The sequence below is a fragment of the Bos grunniens genome, chromosome 1 (genome assembly GCF_055505025.1).
Source record: "Bos grunniens cultivar Pamir isolate PY7600 chromosome 1, Bosgru_T2T1.0, whole genome shotgun sequence".
NCBI classification, from domain to species: Eukaryota; Metazoa; Chordata; class Mammalia; order Artiodactyla; family Bovidae; genus Bos; species Bos grunniens.
The window spans coordinates 50,351,564-50,375,235 of record NC_141165.1 but is presented as its reverse complement, the minus strand read 5'-3'; the positions used below and the strand labels follow the sequence as shown (position 1 = coordinate 50,375,235).

At 38.2% G+C, this 23,672-nt stretch overlaps 1 protein-coding gene across 9 annotated transcripts in view; it reads left to right on the top strand.

Annotated features, from left to right (window-relative positions):
* Positions 1-23,672, top strand: part of IFT80 (intraflagellar transport 80) — a 131,698-nt gene that overhangs the window by 49,502 nt on the left and 58,524 nt on the right. The gene's annotated exons all lie outside the window — the stretch shown is intronic.

The following is a 23,672-nucleotide window of genomic DNA, read 5'->3' as shown; positions in this document are numbered from 1 at the left end:
ATTTCATGGCTGAGTTTAGGGTTTAGGAATAAACCTAAAAAAAGTTTAGAAGCTTTTTTAGGAGATAGAGAGCTTAGGATACTAGGGGCAAGCAGGATTTAGAAAGACAAGAAATAAACTCAGGAATGTGGTATGCAGCCCAGACATAAGCATGAGTTACAATGTAATCATAAGTAAACAGAGAATCCCCAAAGCAGGAACTCTGTTTGAAGGGCAACAATGAGACAATAAATCTGGGTGAGGGGAAACTGAAAATGTCAAACCTCTGACCTAATGCTTTTATCAAAGTATAAAAGAAGACCTGATGCTTGAAATAAACATGTAGCCCCACATCTGGAGTCAGAGGCTACATCATTCTTAGCTCACACTGCTCTTCCCTTCAGGCTGATTCCCTGGCTGCTGGAGCTGGACTCCGGCAAAGATTGCCAGGAGAAATATCAATAACCTCAGATATGCAGATGACACCACCCTTATGGCAGACAGTGAATAAGAACTAAAGAGCTTCTTGATGAAAGTGAAAGAGGAGAGTGAAAAATTTGGCTTAAAGCTCAACGTTCAGAAAACTAAGATCATGTCATCTGATCCCATCACTTCATGGCAAATATATGGGGAACCAGTGGAAACAGTGGCTGACTTTATTTTTCTGGTCTCCAAGATTGCTGCAGATGGTGATTGCAGCCATGAAATTAAAAGACGCTTCCTCCTTGGAAGGAAAGTTATGACCAGCCTAGACAGCATATTAAAAAGAAGAGACGTTACTTTGCCAACAAAGGTCTGTCTAGTCAAGGCTATGATTTTTCCAGTGGTCATGTATGGATGTGAGAGTTGGACTATAAAGAAAGCTGAGCGCCGAAGAATTGATGCTTTTGAACTGTGGTGTTGGCAAAGACTCTTGAGAGTCCCCTGGACTGCAAGGAGATCCAACCAATACATCCTAAAGGAGATCAGTCCTGGGTGTTCATTGGAAGGACTGATGTTGAAGCTGAAACTCCAATACTTGGCCACCTGATGTGAAGAGCTAACTCATTTGAGAAGACCCTGATGCTGGGAGGGATTGGGGGCAGGAGGAGAAGGGGACGACAGAGGATGAGATGGTTGGATGGCATCACCGACTTGATGGACATGGTTTTGGGTAAACTCCGGGAGTTTGTGATGGACAGGGAAGCCTGGCATGTCGCGGTTCATGGGGTCACAAAGAGTCGGACACGACTGAGCAACTGAACTTAACTGAACTGACTAGACAGACCTTGTTGGCAAAGTAATGTCTCTGCTTTTTAATATGGTGTCTAGGTCTTGCCTGGAAAATCCCATGGGCGGAGGAGCCTGGTTGGCTGCAGTCCATGGGGTCGCGAAGAGTCGGACACAACTGAGCGACTTCACTTTCATGCATTGGAGAAGGAAATGGCAACCCACTCCAGTGTTCTTTCCTGGAGAATCCCAGGGACGGGGGAGCCTGGTAAGCTGCCGTCTGTGGGGTCACACAGAGTCAGACAGGACTGAAGCGACTTAGCAGCAGTAGCAGCAGCTAGGTTGGTCATGATTTTTCTTCCAAGGAGTAAGTGTCTTTTAATTTCATGGTTGCAGTCACCATCTGTGGTGATTTTGGAGCCCCCCCAAAATAAAGTTTGTCACTGTTTGCACTGTTTCCCCATCTATTTGCCATGAAGTGACGGGACCAAATGCCATAATCATAGTGTTCTGAATGTTGAGCTTTAAGCCAACTTTTTCACTCTCCTCTTTCACTTTCATCAAGAGGCTCTTTAGCCTTTCCCTTCTGCACGGGATCTTCCCAATCCAGGGTTCAAACCCAGGTCTCCTGCATTGCAGGTGGATTCTTTACCATGTGAGCCAGAAGGGAAGCCCAAGAATACTGGAGTGGGTAGGCTACCCCTTCTCCAGTGGATCTTCCCAACCTAGGAATTGAACCGGGGTCTTCTGCATTGCAGGGGATTCTACCAACTGAGCTATCAGGGAAGCCCAACCTGTAACTTAAAGTTGTATAATTAATAGTAGTAATCATTTATCCAGGGCCAGATTCTGTGGAAGAGTTGTATAATTAATAGTAGTAATCATTTATCCAGGGCCAGATTCTGTGGAAGAATGTCAGTGTTAGAGATTATAAAAATCTGAGGAAGGATATGTATCCTAGCATTTGCTACAAATTTATTATTTCTATTTTGAGAGCTGTTTTGAGGGCTCTTCACAAATTTTTAATTGAGTGCAGTTTTCTTAACGTTTTCTTAAAAATTCTTTCTAGGTTTTCTTGAGAGAAATTAGATAGTAATTTTATAATATAAGCTTTAAAGTGTGATGTTGATATAAACTTTCAGGTTATCTGTGAAATAATAAACCAAGAAAAATACGGTTTTTGTAAACATTTTCTTTTAATGTTTTTCAAGAAATATTTGTATTGGGGAGAAAAAAGAAAGATCTAATGCTCAAATAATAGGTTTTGGTTTGAATGTATTCCTTAGCATGCATGTATGTAACTGGACTGATGAAAGAAATATTTGAAAAAGCAGAAATTTTTGTATTTTTGTCTAGGTACATCACTGCAACTCAGTTGTTGTATAGTAAATCTAATATTCTCACTAGCTTTCATCATAAGATTGGAATTTTTTTAAAAAGACTCTCACTAAGCTGTTATGAAACTCTGGTTCCTATTTACACCTTCTATTTAGGAAGGCAAGTTAACCTATATTGGTTCAGAACTCACGTCCTGGCTAACTTTTGCAGACTGTGGTTCAAATACCATTTTCATTTTCAGAGTCATTGCAGCACTATTTTGGTTTGCCCTACTTGTTTTCAACCCAGAGGCAAATTTGAAACCTTAGTGTAAGTGGTATACCACAGTACAATTAGTTGTCATGGTTTTACTGTGTGTATTCAAGTCAGTTGCATGTATAGGGTGCTTGATGGTGTTCCAAGGGCTTCATAGTAGTGTTAGTCGCTCAGTCGTGTCCATCTCTTTGCAACCCCATGGACTGTAACCTTCCAGGCTTCTCTGTCCATGGGATTCTCCAGGCAAGAATACTGGAGTGGGTTGCCATTCCCTTCTCCAGAGGAGCTTCTCAACCCAAAGATCAAAGCCAGGTCTCTTGCATTGCAGACAGATTCTTTACCATCTAAGCTACAGGGAAGGGCTTTGTACCAGTCTCTAACTTCTTCCACTCCAGATCCTACCCCAGATTGTGCATAGAGGGAGTTGTATGTTGCCTCTTGGCTGTCATTAGTGTAAATCAGAGATAGTAGACCGGGACCCCACTGGACAGCCTTCATGGTACTCGTTGGAGATGGGCTCTGCTTCAGTATTACAGGGTTGGAATGGTCTGAGAGGCTCTAGCTCGCAGACTCTACAGTATCTGGTGGGGAGGGAGAAGGGTGCTCCCTCTGCTCACTTGAGTGCAGAGCAGGAATGTTCTATAGCGCTCCATCCCACTGTCTCCACAGCACGCAGTACCATGGCTTCTTTCATTGTGTTTGGAGAAGGGTAGTTATGTCCAATGTCTTGCATTGCAGTCCCTCTCCCCAGCCCCTTAAACAGAGAATAAGCATTACTTGGTGCTTGTTTTGTCTCATATACTACTTAGAGTTAATATAATGCCATTTCATGTAAAATATAAGAACCTCGCATGCATGTTGTTCCATTTACCCTCCTCTCCTCTATAGTTGTATCACATATCAAAGTAAGTTATAATTTTTACTTTTAAAAGCCATTCATTTTAAAGAAATTAAGAGAAAGAGGAAAGAAAGAAATGTTTAGCATTTCTAGTGCTCTTCATTTTTTCCTGAAGATCCTAATTTCCAGTCAATATAATTTTTCTTCAACCTAAAAATCTTCCTTTAGGCTTATCTCATAGTGTATAAGACTTCCCTGGTGGCTCAGATGGTAAAGAATCCACCCACAATGCAGGAGACCTGGGTTAGATCCCTGGATTGGGAAGATCCCTGGAGGAGGGCATGACAACCCATTCCAGTATTCTTGCCTGGAGAATCCCCATGGACAGAGGAGCCTGGTGGGCTGCAGCCCATGGGGTCAGACATGACTGAGTACCTAAGCACACACACAACACAGCCCATAGTGTGTAACTGCTGGTGATGAATTTTCTTCTTGTTTTTCTGAAAATGTTTTTGTTTTTCTCTTCACTGGATTTATAATTCTGGGCTGACAGAGCTTTTATCCTTTCTTTCAGTGCTTTAAAGATATTACTCCACTCTCTTGGTCTCTTATTATTTTTGATGAGAAATAAGTGACTGTTGGTATCATTGCTCTCCTGAATGTAAGGTGGCCTTTACTTCTGGCTGGTTTGCAGATACTCAGGTTTTCTTTGCTTTTCAACAGTTTGATAGGGTATGACTTTCTTTGTATTTGTCATGTTTTGGATTCTCTATACTTGTTGAGTATGTAAATTTAGGATTTCATCAAATGGGGAAATTTTGGCCATTATTTTTTCAAATTTTGTGCCCCATTCTCTGTTTCCTTCCCTGCTGGAGGCCCAATTAAATTTTTTTTAGACCTTTGATTTTTAAAAAATCAGGTCAGTAAGGCTCTGTTCACATTTCTTCAATCTTTTTTCCCTCTCACTTCTAGAAATTTATCTGAAGAGATCATTGAACATGTACACAACGATGTACGCATAACAATCTCATCACAGTATCATAATAGTAAAGATCAGAAATAAGTTGTGTCCACAAGAAGGAGTCTGATTAGATTATTATTCTATATACCCAAAATGGAATACCCTCAATTAATTAAAAGTGGGGAAGAGGGATTATGTTTAATAACCTGGAAAGCTATATATGGTAATTTATTTAGTAAAAAAACCAGATTTTATTTTGTAATCTCACTTACATAAAATTGTATACCAACATCTCTCTGGAATCTAATCCAAAACTTATAGCAACCAGGAGTAATGCTTAATGAAAAAAAGAACTAGGTTGCTAAATTTTAGTAAGAAAGCACTATGGAATTTTTTTGTTTACCTGCCTACCATCTGCCATTCCTAGCTTGGCAGTGGCCTTGGGGACAGAAGCCTATGTTCTAGTATAGCTTGTTGGTGTCAGTATGCTTTGTTGTTGTTCAGTTGCTAAGTTGTGTCCGACTCTTTGTGACCCTGTTGACTGCAGTACACCAGGCTTCCCTGTCCTTCACTGTCTCCCATAGTTTGCTCAAATTCATGTCCATTCAGTTGGTGATGCTGTCTAACCATCTCATCGTCTGGTACCCTGTCTCCTGTTGCGTTCAGTCTTTTCCAGCATCAGGGTCTTTTCCAATGAGTTGGCTTTTCCCATCAGGTGGCCAAAGTATTAGAGTTTCAGCGTTAACATCAGTCCTTCCAATGAATATTCAGGACTGACTTCCTTTAGAATTGAATGGTTTGATCTCCTTGCAGTCCAAGACTCTGAAGAGTCTTCTCCACCTCCACAATTCGAAAGCATCAGTTGTTCAGTGCTCAGCCTTCTTATGGTCCAACTCTCACATTCATGCATAAATGCTGGAAAAACCATAGCTTTGACTATACTGAATTTTGTTGGCAAAGTGCTGTCTTTGTTTTATGATATGCTGTCTAGGTTTGTCTTAGCTTTCCTTCCAGGGAGCACCATGTCCTTAAAAAAAAAAAAAAAAAAACTATAGTTGTACTTTTTGACCCTTTTGGTGGTTCCCCTGAGAGACCAGCATAAAGGCTTGTCTTTGTTTTGCCTTCCTTGGAAATCTCTCAGAGCTAGAGGGACTACCCGTGTGGCATCTGTTGAAAACTTGTGAAGACATTCTATGCACAGCCACTTGAAACAAAGGTTGGTGAATGGGGCAAGCAGCAGATAGACCAAAAAAACCTGGGGAGGAAGAGGCTGAGACAGAAGATACATAGAAAAATCAGGGCATTGGAGAGCTGTCACATATACTGAGATTTCAGTGTGCAACACACATGCTCATGGCTAGACACACAAGACTTTAGAGGTGTGTCATTGGCATACTTTTGAGCTCTGCACAGGCAGGAGGTGAAGGCTAAGGCAGAATTATAGGTGACCTGGCTAAGTGTTGAAGGAGTGCCCCAGCTCAGAGCCAATTGGGAAAGAGTGGGAGAGTATTTTTTTCTTTCTCTTTGGCTTTGTCAGGTTGCTGGCTGATCACTGAGATAACAGAATGGAGACTTCAGTGCCTATACACGAAGGGAGTACAATCTTTGCAAAGATAATTTGGAAAAATCACTAAATGAACAGATGACTACTGTCCTCAAAAAGCAGCAGCAGCAAAGCCCTGGGGTGGGAGGAAGAATTTGATTTCCAGAGTTTAACACATTTTAATATTCAAAAAGGTCTACTTTTTAACAAAAAATGCAAAGTACACAGAATATGGCCCTTTCATAGGAAAAAAAGAAATAGAAACTGTCCCTCCAGAAGCCCATTGTTGGACTTATTAGACAAAGACTTTATATCAGGTCTTACACCAATTATAAAAAAAAGAAGCAAATAAAAATCTTTAACTAAAAAAAAAAAAAATGAGCAAAGAATAAAAGAAATGCATTGTAAATGCTCCCATAAATCCGAAGTAAATTCAATTTCTTCAGTAATGGGTATCATGCAAATAAACATTACAATGTAATGCTATTTCCTATTCATCAGAAAATGGGAGAAAGGGGGGAAATGGGCCTCTGTCCCTACAACTTTCCTCAAGTATAATTTGGCAGAGTCTATCAAGATCCTTGAAGTCTTTGACACAGCTATTATACTTTCAAGGAAGTTTAAAAACACATTGCATATTTATTTGTTCACTTGTTTTCATTATGGCTGAAAGCAAAGAGGAGCTATAGAGCCTCTTGATGAAGGTGAAAGAGGAGAGTGAAAAGGCTGGCTTAAAACTCAACATTCAAAAAATGAAGATCATGGCATCTGGGCCCATCACTTTATGGCATATAGATGGGGAAACAATCGAAACAGTGACAGACTTTATTTTCTTGGGCTCTAAAATCACTGCAGATGGTGACTGAAGTCATGAAATTAAAAGACACTTGCTCCTTGAAAGAAAACTATGACAAACCTAGACAGCGTATTAAAAAGCAGACACAGTACTTTGCCGACAAAGGTCTATATAGTCAATGTGAAAGTGAAAGTCAATCGTGTCTGACTCTGCAACCTCATGGACTGTACAGTCCATGGAATTCTCCAGGCCAGAATACTGGAGTGGGTAGCCTTTCCCTTCTTCAGGGGATTTTCCCAACCCAGGGATTGAACTCAGGTCTCCCGCACTGCAGGTGGATTCTTTACCTGCTGAGCCACAGGGAAGCCCAAGAATACTGAAGTGGGTAGCCTATCCCTTCTCCAGCAGATCTTCCGACCTAGGAATCAACTCGGTGTCTCCCGCATTGCAGGCGGATTCTTTACCAACTGAGCTATCAGGGAAGCCCCTGTATAGTCAAAGCCATGGTTTTTCCAGTAATCATGTATGGTTGTGAGAATTGGATCATAAGGAAGGCTGAACACCGAAGAAGTGATGCTTTTGAACAGTGGTGTTGGGACTCTTGAGAGTCCCTTGGACTGCAAGGAGATGAAACCAGTCAATCCTAAAGAAAATCAGTCCTGAATATTCTTTGGAAGGCCTGTTGCTGAAGCTGAAAAGTTCCATTACTTGGCCACCTGATGTGAAGAGTCAACTCATTAGAAAAGACCTTGATGCTGGGAAAGATTGAAGGCAGGAGGAAAAGGGGACGACAGAGGACGAGGTGGTTGGATAGCATCACTGACTCAATCACGGACAGGAGTTTGAGTAAGCTCTGGGAGATGGTGAAGGACAGGGAAGCCTGGTGTGCTGCAGTCTATGGGGTCGCAAAGAGTCAGACATGACTGAGCGACTGAACAACAACAACAAAATTTTCATATTCATTAATTCCTTTGCAAATTTTTATTGTCTGTTATGTGCCAGGCACGTGCCCTCAGTGTTAAAAGAAACAGCAGTAAACAAAACACATTCCCTGCTCTTAAAGAGTTTTTATTCCAGCAGACAAGACTATAAAAAACAAACAAGATAAATACATATTATGTAATAAATGTTATAAAAAATAAAGCTAAGAGAAATGTAAGAGAAATGTAAGAGAAATGGCATTATTTTAGAAGCAGTCAGGGAGTATCAGGCACAAACTGTAATATCCCGCTATATTCCATAATAAACTTTATTTTTACAATTAATTTTTTTAAATGCATGATTCAAAGATATAAGATAAAAACTTCAGTTATTATAAGTTATTCCCAGGTGGCACTTAATGGTGACCTGTCTGCCAATGCAGAAGTCCCGGGTTCGATCCCTGGTTCAGGAAGATCCCCTGGAGGAGAAAATGGCAACCCACTCTAGTATTCTTGCCTGGAAAATTCCGTGGACAGAGGAGCCTGGTAGGCTACAGTCCATGGGGTCGCAAATAGTCGACTGAAGCGACTTAGCATGCATTATAAATTATAAATAAGTACACAGGATATATTAATGAATTGCATTGTATTACGTTAAGTGGAACAGAATTCAAGGGAAAAGAGCTGAACATATAAAGTTTTTTTGACCAGATTTTAAATTAACTGATGATGTTGCTTTTATTTATCAGTAGGTGGTGCTATTGCTTGTGTAAGAGAGAGCTTTTTTCATTTGCTCTGTTCTTGAATATAGTCATTATAATAATAAGTTAGTCATTATAATAATAAGACTTCCCTCCATTCATTCATTCTCCCATTCAATTAATATAATTGTTATGATTCATCATCTTCAGTAACTGGTCTTACTGCTGTATATAACTTTCATTGTCAATTATGTATGTCAACACATGTAATTCAACATGCAATTTGCTAATTCCTGGTATATTAGAACATTGATCTTAAAAATTATTAATTAGTGTGCCCTTAAGAGAAGCTTTGCATCTGTTTTCTTTCCCGCCTAAACTTAGTTTGTGAACACATAATTTTACGAATTCAGTTAATCCAGCTTGGCTAAAGATATGTACTTTTGAGGATCCTTTTTCGTGTCTGATTCTTTGCAACCCCATGGACTGTAGCTGGCCAGGCTTCTCTATCCATGGGGATTCACCAGGCAAGAATACTGGAGTGAGTTGTCATGCCCTCCTCCAGGGGATCTTCACAACCCAGGAATCAAACCCAAGTCTTCCTCACTGAGGGCACATTCTTTACCGTCTGAGCCACCAGGGAAGTCCAGTATATTTATATACAAGTAGTAAAGAGAAGAGTGAGTTTGACATTTCAGAGGTACTTTTAAAAGTTGTTATAGTTAAGTCATGTTTTTTAGTTTAAATAACTCTTATTTCCCTATTGGGAAATAACCCCCATGCCTGAGTAGTTTGACAGAATACAGGAGGAAAAAAAAATGTTATCTTCCCTTAAAGGTACATAATATCTTTTGATAAGATAATGCTATAAAGACAAATTCTCAATTATTCTCTGCCTTGTGCTGTTTAGTATAATTGCCTATTTTTTATTTTAATGTAGAAATAGTATTGATATGTTTGTAGAGCCCTGGAGTCTAGACTCCAATGGTGAATTTTCAAATTACAAAATTAAAGGCTTATTTTGGACCTTCAGTTTCTTCATCTATAAAATAGATGAGCTGGGCTAAGTGATCATCTCTCTCCTTTCAGCTCCACAGTTCTATGATAACTTTCCCATAGGCACCGGACATACCGCTTGCTTCCTCTTATGAGCAGTATTAGTGTGGTGCTTCTTTGTTTTTTAATATAAAGTTTGTACAAGAGGAGGTGGGCTTTCCAGGTGTCGCCAATGGTAAAGAACTTGCCTGCCAGTGCAGGAGACGTGGGTTTGATCCCTGGGTCTGGAAGATCCCATGGAGGAGGGCAGGGCAACCCACTCTAGTACTCTTGCCTGGAGAAGCCCATGGACAGTTCATGTGGTCTCAGAGTCGGACACAACTATAGCGACTTAGTACTCAGGCATAAGAGGAGGTAGTGCTGTACATAAGGTGCCAGAAGTGGGAAGAACTCATGCAGTACTAGAGAAGCATGGCTGATCCTATAACTTCAGACTATTTATACTATATTTTATTATAGTTGGATGCAAGTAGCAGAAACCATTGATCAAAAGGAGCAATTTCCTCTAAGGTTACAGAGTTATCTTCCAGAAGCCAGACCTCAGGAAACTGGAGTGCTAAGAAAACACAGAACATGGTCCCTTTGTGCGTTTTGCCTCTGCTCTCTGCTTATCCCTCTTTGTCCTTTCCAGCAAACTGACCCCTCGCCCAGCTCTCCCCTGTTTACCTGCTTAAAGGTGACCAGTGTTAACAGTTCTCGTGTCCATCTCTATCCAAGAGAGCAGCCAGACTGAAATAAGAAGCTTGGTCCTAGTTTTAAACACCTTTAGAGAAGGAGTTACTGGCCCAGCCTGGTCTAATCAGATATGTCTAGGCAGGTTGGGGTATGCCATATGCCATATGGGCGTCAAGAGTCTAGCAGTAACCATGGGATCCCTGGAGAGAGCCAGAGCCTAGAAAATGGGGGAGGGAGACCGCCAACCCAGGAGGTTGCCATTTGTGTTTCAAAGTCTCCTTAGCCATATTTGCCAAAATTTTTCAGTTTTAATCCTCTGAGAGTTTTTCTTTTTACATGAATAAATTTCTGCTTTTATAATGAGAGTTATATTTTCAGATTTGCTATAAAACCAACTTTGCTAGAAACCATAAAGTATAAACCATCAAGGGAACTGAGCTGCCTTTACATTCTGGTGTCCAGAATTAAGAAATTTGGTAAGCAATACAAAATCAGAATTCTATTACAGAATTTACTTTTAATCATTTAAAAATCAATACCTAACATGTAGGAGGTGTTCCATAAATGTTGAATTTTAATGCATCATCGTACAGACAAAATGTTTTCGTTTTTAATGACTTGCTGCTAAATCACTTCAGTTGTGTCGGACTCTGTGCGACCCCAGAGACCGCAGCCCACCAGGCTCTGCCGTCCATTGATGTAACTCAGTTAATGGCATACATTGCAACATTTTGACTAGTTTTGCTAGAATTGACCCAGTTAGTCAGTTTGGTTGATGTTTTTGAGAAAGCTAGTTTAAAATTTGTAAATCTTTGGCTTTTAATTTGTTCCTTTGATTTTTTTTTTTATTTTAAAAGTCATATTTGGTTGAACTCATGGTTTAAGCTCTGGGAAGAAAGGCTTGCTTAAGGACACAGGCACATTCATTCATTCATCCATTCAGCAGATATTTGTGTTTGTGAGTTCTGTGTGATACTCTTGACTCTTCAAATAATAATACCCATACCTGTCAAATGGTAAAGAATCTGCCTGCAACGTGGAAGACCTGGATTCAATCGCTGGGTTGGGAAGGTCCCCTGGAGAAGGCCATGGCAACCCACTCCAGTATTATTGCCTGGAAAATCCCCATGGTCAGAAGAGCCTGGCAGGCTACACTCCATGGAGTCGCAAAGAGTCGGACATGACAGAGCCACTGAGCATAGCTCAGTTCTCTAGGAGTAGCTCACTTTTTCTGAGAGTAAACTTTTACTGATATGTAAACAGATAATAAAATAACTAGTTATTTAATGGCAAAGGTTATAACTGTAGGAGAGTGAATAAAGAATAGAACAATGGTGAATTTTTAGCTATGTCTCTACTCATTTTCCCTGGTGGCTCAGACAGTGAAGCATCTGCCTACAATGAGGGAAACCCGGGTTCAATCCCTGGGTCAGGAAGATCTCCTGGAGAAGGAAATGGCAATCCACTCCAGTATTCTTGCTTGGAAAATCCCATGGATGGAGGAGCTTGGTAGGCTACAGTTCATGGGGACACAAAGAGTCGGACACGACTGAGCGACTTCACTCAAGTTCACTGCTTATTTTGGATGAAACTAAATTGGTTAAACTTCCTCTCTGGTGAAGTAACTTTAAAACATTAAAAAAAAAAAACCAAACCTTTTTTTAAATGACCAATAAAATCATGTGTTGTTGATGTTAATTTTCACCAAAAAGCACAAATATGAATTAGCTTTTTTCTGATTTTGGTACTTAAAATCTAAATATAATTCTCTATTTCTAGAATCACAGAACTTCTGTTTGACAAATGTTCTCTAGATGCCCATATGTTAAAATCATGCAGAAGCTCCTGTTACACCTGGACCTTTCAAGCTCTGACTCCTTATATGCAGTATGTCATTGTTCCTCCACCCTCAATTTGGGTAGAATTAGTAGTTTCCTCTTCTAGAATCTCTCTCATATTTTCTTTTACTTGTAAATATTTCATAAGTCAAGCATCCATGTTCACACATTCTGATTAGTCATTGCCAGAGATACCAATCATGTAAAGAAGTCCTTTATTTTGATTTAAGAAAAGATGTTATTTCCTTTTATTTCATTGCCTTCAGTGAAATTACCTTTCCTCTTTTACTTACTCTTCCTTGTTTTAAGTAATTCTATAGATTTTTTTTTCAGCCCACTAGTCCATATCTAATTATTTACACTATCATCTGTTAGGGGTTATAGATTTGACAATTAAAATTGCTCCTTGAGGACTTTCCCCACCCTCTCCCCCCAGTATTCTGAGATTATCTTTATTTTCTCCAAGAAAGGCTCTGTCTCTTAGTCTAATTTTTAATACTATTGGAAAATATTCATGAAAAATGATAGCTTTCTTTTTCTTAATTACAATCTCAATGCTTTTTGTACAGTTTACAGGTAGGATATTAAATGCATATTTTGCTTAATGTTATAAACTCATTTTGATAACTTTTTCTTTCTAAAAGCAACTTGTTCAAAAAATTTTAAATGTTTTATGTATATACATATCCTTAATCCTTCAGTACCACATGAATAATAACCAAGATCCTACTATCACTTGGTGACAACGTCATCTAATTAGTTTCTTTCTAGTTGTGAATAAGCCTTTTGAAAGTCAAAACCACAGACCACAAACTACTTTTTAAAAGTGTTACAAATATTGTTTCGTGTGTTTATGCTTATATTTGAACCTTTAGGGAAAAAATTAACAAGCTTTTAAAATCCTCAAATTGATTGCTATAATTTTGTGGTAGGCCAGATAATGGGGTTCTCAAAAATGCCCATGCCCTAATCTTGAGAAGCTCTGAGTGTTACCTTAAATGGCAAAAGGGACTTTGCAGATACAAATAATGGACCTTTAGCTGTAACACCATCCTGGATTAATTCAGGTTGACCCAAACTAATCATACGATTTCTTTAAAGCTGAGAATCTTTCCTGGCTGGGTTAGTGTTTCAAGGAGGAGGAGACATTCAAAGAGAGAGCAACTCAAACTCTGTTGCTGGCTTTAAAGAAGGAGGAAGGGGACCACAGGCAAGGAATGCAGGTGGCCTCCCTTCAGTTTGGGAATGGGGAGTCCAGTCCTACAACTAACTGTAAGAAACTGAATTCTGCTAACATCTTGAATGATCAAGGAAATGGATCCTCCCCCAAAGCCTCCAAAAAGGAATGCAGCCTTGCCAACACCTCTTTTATCTTAGTTTAGTGAAATCCGTGTGGGATTTATGACCTATAGACCTGTCAGATAATAAAGTTGTGTTGTTTTAAGCCTCGGCGTTCATGGTAATTTGTTACGGCAGTACAAGAAAACCACCTTTGTAACTGTGGTACAAAGCCAGTCTTAGCAGGGAGTTATGTGGGTGGTGTTTGGGGAAGGTTTTCACCCCCTCTTTATTGATGACAAACTTTCTCCTATTAGCTTTATTGGTTTGCTTTAAGAATTTGTTATTTCTTGAAATAGTTTCATGGGAGTAATACACTGAACTTATTATTATCAGGCTCTTTTCTGAGTAATTTGGCTTGCAGAGAGTAGATTTTGGATGAAAGTGAAAAGAGAGGCATGAATACTATTACCAGGGAAATGGGTTTTAATGGGGAGAATTTTGGGCTAGCCATAGAATACCATCAAGGTCCTGGATATTTGGGGAGGTGCCAGTGATATTTGCCCAAGACAAAACTAAACTGGCCAGCCTCACAACTTTTCAAGACTGCATTTAGACAAAAAATACAGGCATGCTTCAGAGATATTGCTAGAGATATTTCAAGTTTGGTTCTAGACCATCACAATAAAGCAAATATCACAGTAAAAGGAGTCACATGAACTTTTTGGTTTCCCAGTGCATATAAAGTTCAGTTCAGTTCAGTTAAGTGTGTAAGTGCATTATATTTAAAAAAAAACAATGTTCATATCTTAATTAAAAAATAATTGGTTAAATAATAATTGATTGGTTAAAAAAATTGCTAACCATCGTCTGAGCCTTCAGTGGTCATAATCTTTTTGCTGGTGGAGGGTCTTGCCTCGATGTTGATGCCTGCTGATTAATGAGGGTGGTGGTTGCTGAAGGCTGGGGTGGCTGTTGCAATTTTGAAAAATAAGAATTAATTGACTCTTCCGTCACAAACAATTTATAGCATGCAGTGCTGTTTGATAGCATTTTACCCACAGTAGAAATTCTTTCAAAATTGGGGTTGATCCTCTTAAACCCTGCCACTGCCTCATTAAACAAGTTCATTTTATATTCTAAACCCTTTATTGTCATTTCTATAATCTTCACAGCATCTTCCCTAGGAGTAGATTCCACCTCAAAAAACCACTTTCTTTGCTAATTCAGGAGAAGCAACTCTTCATCCATTAAACTTTAATTATGAGATTGTAGTAATTCAGACACATCTTCAGGCTCCAGTTATAATTCTGGTTCTCTTGCTATTTCCACCACATCCGCAGTTACAATGGTACCATCAAAAATCACTGATCATAGATCAATGTAACAAATGCCATAATAATTAAAAAATTTGAAATATTGCTAGAAACACCAAAATGTGACACAGAGACATGAGGTGGGCAAACGTTATTGGAAAACTGTTGCTTGATAGACTTGCTGAGCACAAGGTTGCCACAAACCTTTACTTTTTGAAAAATACAACATCTACAATGAGCAAGAAAGTAAAGTGCAACAAAACAAAGTAAGCTTGTTTATTGCTAAATCTTTAAAAAGCGTGACAGCAGCTGACTGTATGTTCTTGTTCAGTGACATAGTGCTTATTCATAGACAGCTCAAAATAACATTGGTGTTTTACTGGGATGAGTTATTGTGAATGCAGATCACATTTGTATTCCATAAACTTCTTCTACAATAACTACTATTTCTATTATTTTTCTTCTGTTTTTTACTCATTCCTACTGGTTTTTTTTAATAAATTATTTTCACTTAGCCAAGTCAAAAGTAATTTATGTTTATGTTTTCATATTCTGTGTCAGCAAAAACAAGACCAGGAGCTGACTGTGCTCAGACCATGAACTCCTTATTGCCAAATTCAGACTTAAATTGAAGAAAGTAGGGAAAACCATTATACCATTCAGGTATGACCTAAATCAAATCCCTTATGATTATATAGTGGAAGTGAGAAATAGATTTAAGGGACTAGATCTGATAGATAGAGTGCCTGATGAACTATGGAATGAGGTTTGTGACATTGTACAGGAGACAGGGATCAAGACCATCCCCATAGAAAAGAAATGCAAAAAAGCAAAATGGCTGTCTGGGGAGGCCTTACAAATAGCTGTGAAAAGAAGAGAAGCGAAAAGCAAAGGAGAAAAGGAAAGATAAATATCTGAATGTAGAGTTCCAAAGAATAGCAAGAAGAGATAAGAAAGCGTTCTTCAGCAATCATTGCAAAGAAATAGAGGAAAACAACAGAATGGGAAAGACTAGGGATCTCTTTAAGAAAATCAGAGACACCAAAGGAACATTTCATGCAAAGATGGACTTGATAAAGGACAGAAATGGTATGGACCTAACAGAAGCAGAAGATATTAAGAAGAGATGGCAAGAATCCACAGAAGAACTGTACAAAAAAGATCTTCACGACCCAGATAATCACGATGGTGTGATCACTCACCTAGAGCCAGACATCCTAGAATGTGAAGTCAAGTGGGCCTTAGAAAGCATCACTACGAACAAAGCCAGTGGAGGTGATGGAATTCCAGTTGAGCTATTCCAAATCCTGAAAGATGATGCTGTGAAAGTGCTGCACTCAATATGCCAGCAAATTTAGAAAACTCAGCAGTGGCCACAGGACTGGAAAAGGTCAGTTTTCATTCCAATCCCCCAAGAAAGGCAATGCCAAAGAATGCTCAAACTACCGCACAATTGCACTCATCTCACACGCTAGTAAAGTAATGCTCAAAATTCTCCAAGCCAGGCTTCAGCAATATGTGAACCGTGAACTTCCTGATGTTCAAGCTGGTTTTAGAAAAGGCAGAGGAACCAGAGATCAAATTGCCAACATCTGCTGGATCATGGAAAAAGCAAGAGGGTTCCAGAAAAGCATCTATTTCTGCTTTATTGACTATGCCAAAGCCTTTGACTGTGTGGATCACAATCAACTGTGGAAAATTCTGAAAGAGATAGGAATACCAGACCACCTGATCTGTCTCTTGAGAAATTTGTATGCAGGTCAGGAAGCAACAGTTAGAACTGGACATGGAACAACAGACTGGTTCCAAATAGGAAAAGGAGTTCGTCAAGGCTGTATATTGTCACCCTGTTTATTTAACTTCTATGCAGAGTACATCATGAGAAACGCTGGACTGGAAGAAACACAAGCTGGAATCAAGATTTCAGGAAGAAATATCAATAACCTCAGATATGCAGATGACACCACCCTTATGGCAGAAAGTGAAGAGGAACTAAAAAGCCTCTTGCTGAAAGTGAAAGTGGAGAGTGAAAAAGTTGGCTTAAAGCTCAACATTCAGAAAACGAAGGTCATGGCATCCGGTCCCATCACTTCATGGGAAATAGATGGGGAAACAGTGGAAACAGTGTCACACTTTATTTTTCTGGGCTCCAAAATCACTACAGGTGGTGACTGCAGCCATGAAATTAAAAGGCGCTTACTCCTTGGAAGGAAAGTCATGACCAACCTAGATAGCATATTCAAAAGCAGAGACAACAAAGGTCCGGCTAGTCAAGGCTATGGTTTTTCCTGTGGTCATGTATGGATGTGAGAGTTGGACTGTGAAGAAGGCTGAGCACCGAACCAGTCCATTCTGAAGGAGATCAGCCCTGGGATTTCTTTGGAAGGAATGATGCTAAAGCTGAAACTCCAGTACTTTGGCCACCTCATGCAAAGAGTTGACTCATTGGAAAAGACTCTGATGCTGGGAGGGATTGGGGGCAAGAGGAGAAGGGGACAACAGAGGATGAGATGGCTGGATGGCATCACTGACTCTATGGACGTGAGTCTGAGTGAACTCCGGGAGTTGGTGATGGACAGGGAGGCCTGGCATGCTGCGGTTCATGGGGTTGCAAAGAGTCGGACATGACTGAGTGACTGATCTGATCTGATCTGATTCTGTATTCTAAGAAAATCATGTTAGCTACAATTTATTGCTTGAAATTCTGAAAAAAATAGAAAACCTCACCAGTATGGTCAAGTGATTTTCCCAAAAGTATCACTGATAGGTAAATGTGGTATCAGCATCTGTGTGGGGGGAAGCAGAGGAAAGGTAGCCAGGCTTCTAAGATCATAAAAAAAGAAGAATTCCCAAATCACCAACAAAGGCTTGTAAGTGAGACAGGCCAATCTGAGAACAGCAACTGAAACTGGAAAGACATTTCCGTAGAATCCAATTCTGAGTGCTAAGGGATCATGACAGGAACTGGCAGTGCTGGAGATATCTGGGTCTAATGTACTCTTGAAACTAACAAGTCAAGCTTCCTCTTGGTACAAAGCCCTGTGCTACAGAAATTGCTGAGATTAAAATTCAGTTTGATTACAACAGAGGCAATTGAGCAAAGATGAGAATGGATCCAGATAAAATTGGGGAAGAAGCAGAGAATGCCCATCTCAAAAACTGGAGGCTCTTTTTTTTTTTTTAAATCACTGCAAGAAAACAACAGAAGAGAGAGCCGTAGAGCTATCCTGCTGGGACATTCCTCCCTCCCATGAGTGTACAGGAAAACCCTTTTCACTTGAAAATGAGCAGATCAGGGCCACAGTCAAATCATAATGTTACCAAAGACAACAAAAGCATGCCATAAACAGACAAGCACTGCAACTGATTAATTCAGAGGAAGTTGAAGGATATTAAAAACGTGACAAAAGCTATGAAATAATCATGTAAATCAGAACTAGGAAAAATAAGAAATGAGGTGATGGGAAAATGGGAGATTTTTGAAAGGGAGGTAGCAGAACTTAGGAGGGAGTTATTTTAAAAAGGAAAAATTATTACAGCAGTGAAGACCGAACTAGAAGGAATATAAGAGCAAATGAACAAGGTGGATGGTACCTTAAGATAAATAGAATGTGAAATGGAAGCAAGGAAATTGCAAAAGAGATATAAAGTTTGATAGGAAGTGATACAGGAGATAGAGGAAGTTTGATATAATTTATATTAAGTATAAATTATATAAATATGCTTATTTATATAATAAGCATCTTTAAAGGAGAAGCCCAAAGCAATGAACAGAAAAATACTAAAAGCCACTATTCAAGAAAGATTTCCTCAAACATAAGAGATTTGAATTTGATATTGAAAAGGCATACCAGATATACCCAGGACAACTACCCAGATGGCCAACACCCAGGTATACGCTAATAAGACTACAGAAATTTAAAGAAGGAAAAAAGTCCTGTGGCATACAAGGGAAAGAGCAAATCACTCATAAAGGGAGGAAACTCGGAATGCCATCAGGCTTAAATAGTGTCACTGTACAATGGTTAACAGGATACTACAACTATTCTGACTTTTAGTATAAAGGTCCATAAGCATACTGGTATAAACATGCAAGAACTCAAGGAACGTTATTCCCATTAGTGTTTTAAGGAGTTTATAGGAGAATTAGGTTCAGATTAACAATCTGAAACTCACATGTATGCATATACAGAGTATATTAAACATATTGTATATTAAACATATTAATCAAAAACCTATTGATCATACTATCAGTAGCTATAAAAGTAGATGTATATCCATATATTATACTACAATAGATCATGTCTTAATATTGGACATATTTGTACCACCACATCTACCCCTTTCATAGATAAATGCTAGTGCATGTGCATGCACACACACGCATAACTCTGCACATGCACACTTATGAAGGAAAACATAGGATAAAACAAAAAATAGTTATCTATATTGAGGAGAGAATGGGAGAGAGGAAAGGGATAGAAGTTGGACTTCCTTGATTATACATTGTTTTATATATATATTTTGGTAAATTGAACTTTGAAACCATGTAAATATGTTGCATAATTATAAAACAAAGTTAAATTTTTAGAAAGCAATTCCTAAACCCAAAGTAAGTGGAAAAAAAAAAGTGAGACTAATTGTGTACTCAGTCATTTGTATACCTACCTAGAGAGGAGCTAGTTCAAGTGACTTTAAATGATGTGATTTTCTGTTGTGCTTACAGTGGAGACATAACAGAAAATTATCCTACCACATTGGAAAACATTTTGGCAGTTCCTTAAAATGTTAAACATAGTTACCAGAGACACTACAATTCCATTCCTAGTTATGTGGCCAAGAGAAATTAAAACATATTCACACAGTAACCTATACATAAATATTCATAGGATCATTATTCATAACAGTAAACAAAGCTGAAGAACTCAGATGCTCCTCAAATTATGAATGGAGAAACAAAATATGATATATCCATACAATACAATACAATATTACTTGGCAGTAAGAAGTAATGAAATAGTGATACATGCTACAACATGGATGAATATTAATATTAAAAATATTATGTTAAGAGAAATAAGCCAATCATAAAAGATCACATAGTGTATTTTACATGAAATGGCCAGAATAGAAAATGAAAGTTGATTAGTGGTTGCCAGGAGCGTGGAGGGCAGATGGGAATGTCTGCTAATGGGTATGGGTTTCTTTTTGTGGTGATAAACATGTTCTGAAGTTAGTAGTGGTAATGGTTACAACTGTGACTACACTAAAAAACAACTGAATTCTCTACTTTAAAAGGGTGAATTTCATAATAAGTGAAATATATCTCAATAAATTTTCATTTTTTTTAATGGAAATTTAAGGGCAAAAGAATGAAAAAAGAAATTTTAAAGCTCATTTGTAACTATTGCTTTGTGGTATGATATTGTTATCCTGGGTATTTACTTACATTGATGCTCTTAACTGGGATTTTTGGCCAGGTGAAAGGAGATATGGAGGTAAGATTGGAGAGGGTAAACAAAAATCCTACATTAATTTCCTGGCTTTGAATTGGAAGTTTAAGTTTGAGTTATTGAAAATATGTCCTGGTGCTGTCTGTTTTAAAGGCCTACTTAACGATCAACTCAGTAACAGTGGACACCCTTAGCATTTGTGGGGGTTTTTTCAGTACCATTTTCCACATTTCCATAAAGTGAACCATGACTCACTGAAGAAAAGATGGATGCCAGATGTGGGGCAGGAAATATAAAAATGAGTCTGGAACATTCTGTCATTGTATCAAGTAAGGAAAGTGATCAAAGACTACAGGATTTTGTCAAAAAGTCTAAAGACTAACTGAAAGAGGATCCCACTGGCTAATATTGAGCTAATTGGAGCATTATATTGATTGAAACACATCAAATATGTTAATGAGTTCATGATACTAGCAATCAGATTTCTTGGTTACATTTGGAGGTTACAGGGGAACCAACTAGTGTAATAAATCTCTACTTACCCATTACCCAACAATTATTACCTAATAGTTGATTCTTGCCTCACCATACCGTCACCTACTTCTCCATGGCTCATTTTTGAGCAAATCCTTGACATATCATTTCATCACTAAATTTTTCAGTAGATATCTAACTGAAAGTTAGACTGAAAGTCTAGCACAAAGACTTTTTAGCATAACTCAATACCATTGTTAAACCTAAAAACAATTAGCAATTTCTTAATATTATTAATTATCCAGTCACTATTCAAATTTGTATTTTTGAAAACTAATAATGGGAAACAGTCAAGAATTTATTCTGTGCTTTGTTGAGATGTTTCTTTTTGTAGAACTATTACAGTTAGTAAATGAAGAAAGAAAGATTGTAAATTACCAGGAAATCCCAAGAAGGATTGTAATATTGCCATTTTGCAACTGCACATGAATTAGTTCACCTAGGCAATGATCATCATTTCTGAATAACATAAAAAGACATTCGGACGTTAAATGCTTCCTGCTGGAAGTGCACAACATCACTTATGAAGTTTTCTTGCCAAAAAAAATCAAACTTGAATCTGATCAAGACTCTAGATTTAACTATCAATTAACAGGAAATAAAGAGGACAGAGTAACATGTTAACCCCACGAGAATGCAGATGGTAAATTCAAGCCTGTGGGAATCTACAGGACATGACCCAGTTTCTTCAACCACAGAAAATTACAAGGGGAAAGAACATGTGTAAGGGGAATATAGATCAAAAGAAGTCTAACAGACTTCTCAACCAATCAAAATGATTGTACCTTATTTGCATCTTAATTCCAGCAAACTGAAGGCAAAAAAGGACAACTGGAAAAATTTGAACAGTGACTAGGTACTTTGATAATATTAAGGAGTTACTGTTCATTGTTTGTAGGTTTAATAATGATACTGAGGTTGGATTAAAAAAATTTGTGTTTTTAGTAATATATACTGATGTTCTTCATGATGAAATTATAAATGATATCAGGGATTGCTCAGAAAGATCTGGGCCATGATGGTGGTACACATGAGATAAGAATTACCCATTAGTTGCTAAGTGGAAGCTGAGTAATGGGTGTTCATTATACCAGCCATTCTCAAAGTGTGGTTGCTGGAGCAGAAGCTTTAACACCACCTGTGAACTTGTTAGAATGCAAGTACTTTGGCCTCATTCTAGATCTACTAAATCAGAGACTGGGGTGGAGCTCAGCAATTTATTTTAACAATCCCTATTCAGTTCAGTTGCTCAGTCGTGTCTGACTCTTTGCGACCCCGTGGACTCTAGGTAATTCTATAATAATACACATTAAAATTTGAGAACCACTGCTTTATATTACTCTTCCTAATATACTTTATTTGAAATTCTAATAAGACATTTCAAAGAAAAAGCTAGATGAATGTAAGAAAATACATTTATACATAACAAAGAGAAGCTAGTTTAGAGGCTAAAGCAAAGGTCATGTAATTTTCTCAGGCGTTAGCAAATGAATTGTCATGGTATTAGCAGTGAGCCAGCGGCTAATGATAGTCTTAAAGGAAATCATGAGTTTTGCTTTTCTTTTAGAATAGTGTCTCTACATTAAAATCACCTAGAGAACTTTTAAGAACATACCCAGGCTCCACCCCAAATTCTAGGTTTAGTTGGTTGCATTTCTGGGTTGTTTTTTTTTTTAAAAGCTTCCCAGATATTTCCAATATACAACCAGAGTTCAGAACCAGTGTCCTAACTTTACAATGCTTAACATTTTTGAAGTGCTCGTTAAAAGTTTCCTGAATGAACATAATGTCCATCGACATATGAATGGATAAAGATGTGTTTATCTATCTATATATACACACAATGGAATACTACCCAGCCATAAAAATGAACAAAATAATGCCATTTGCAGAAACATGGATGCAACTAGAGATTCTAAGTAAGTCAAGAAGGAAGACAAATACTGTATGATATCATTTATATGTGGAATCTAAAATACGGCACAAATGAACATATCTACGAAACAGAAGCAGACTCACAGACATAGAGAACCAGCTTGTGGTTGCCAAAGGTGGGGAGTAGGGAGAGGGAAGAACCAGGAGTTTGGAGTTCACAGCTGCAAACTATTACATTTAGAATGGATAAACAACAGGGTCCTACTGTATAGCACAGAGAACTATATTCAGTATGTCATGATAAACCATAATCAAAATGAATATTAAAAATAGAGTATATATGTATAAGTGAATCACTTTGCTGTACAGTAGAAATTAACACAGCATTGCAAATCAACTATATTTTAAAAAATAGACTAACAACAACAAAAAGTTTCTTGGTCCTCTTCCCCTAGAGGCTCAGATTCAATAGGATGATATAGAGCATATAATTTGCATTTCTAACAAGATGACAGATGATATAGATGGTGCTGGCTTGAGCACATTTTGAGTAACACTGCCTTCAAAGAAGGGGTAGTTAGGTCAAAGAAAGAGATAAGCATAAGTGAGAGGAATAATCTTCAGGGTTCTTGCGGTTGCTGCTACTGCTGCTGCTGCTGCTGCTGCTAGCATCAGTAAATTACATCCAGGGAGACTGCCTCCTTTCTTTCTCATGGTTAGAAATGCAAATATGAATCCAGTGTTCCATGAGTTATTTGGAGAAGAAAAGAGACTTAGAGCTTTGAATCTCTTTAAAAGCACAAATGACAAAGGGAATGCAGACAGTATTTTATAGAAATTTAAATGGAATATAACATAAAAATTTTGAATCTCTATGTTGCACACCTGAAACTAATATTAAGTTAGTAAGATTTTTCTGGGTGGTTGGTTTTTTGTGTATTTTTAAAACCATAGTAAGATTGGAAGAATCGAAAGAAAGTATAAGTAAAATTAGCCAAATCATCCTTTTAGTAAGTGTATATTTCATCTGAAGAATGAAAGAAAATGCATATAATATCAGTTTTGTAAAAGTTTTTTTTCTTATTATCTTATTCACACACTGACACG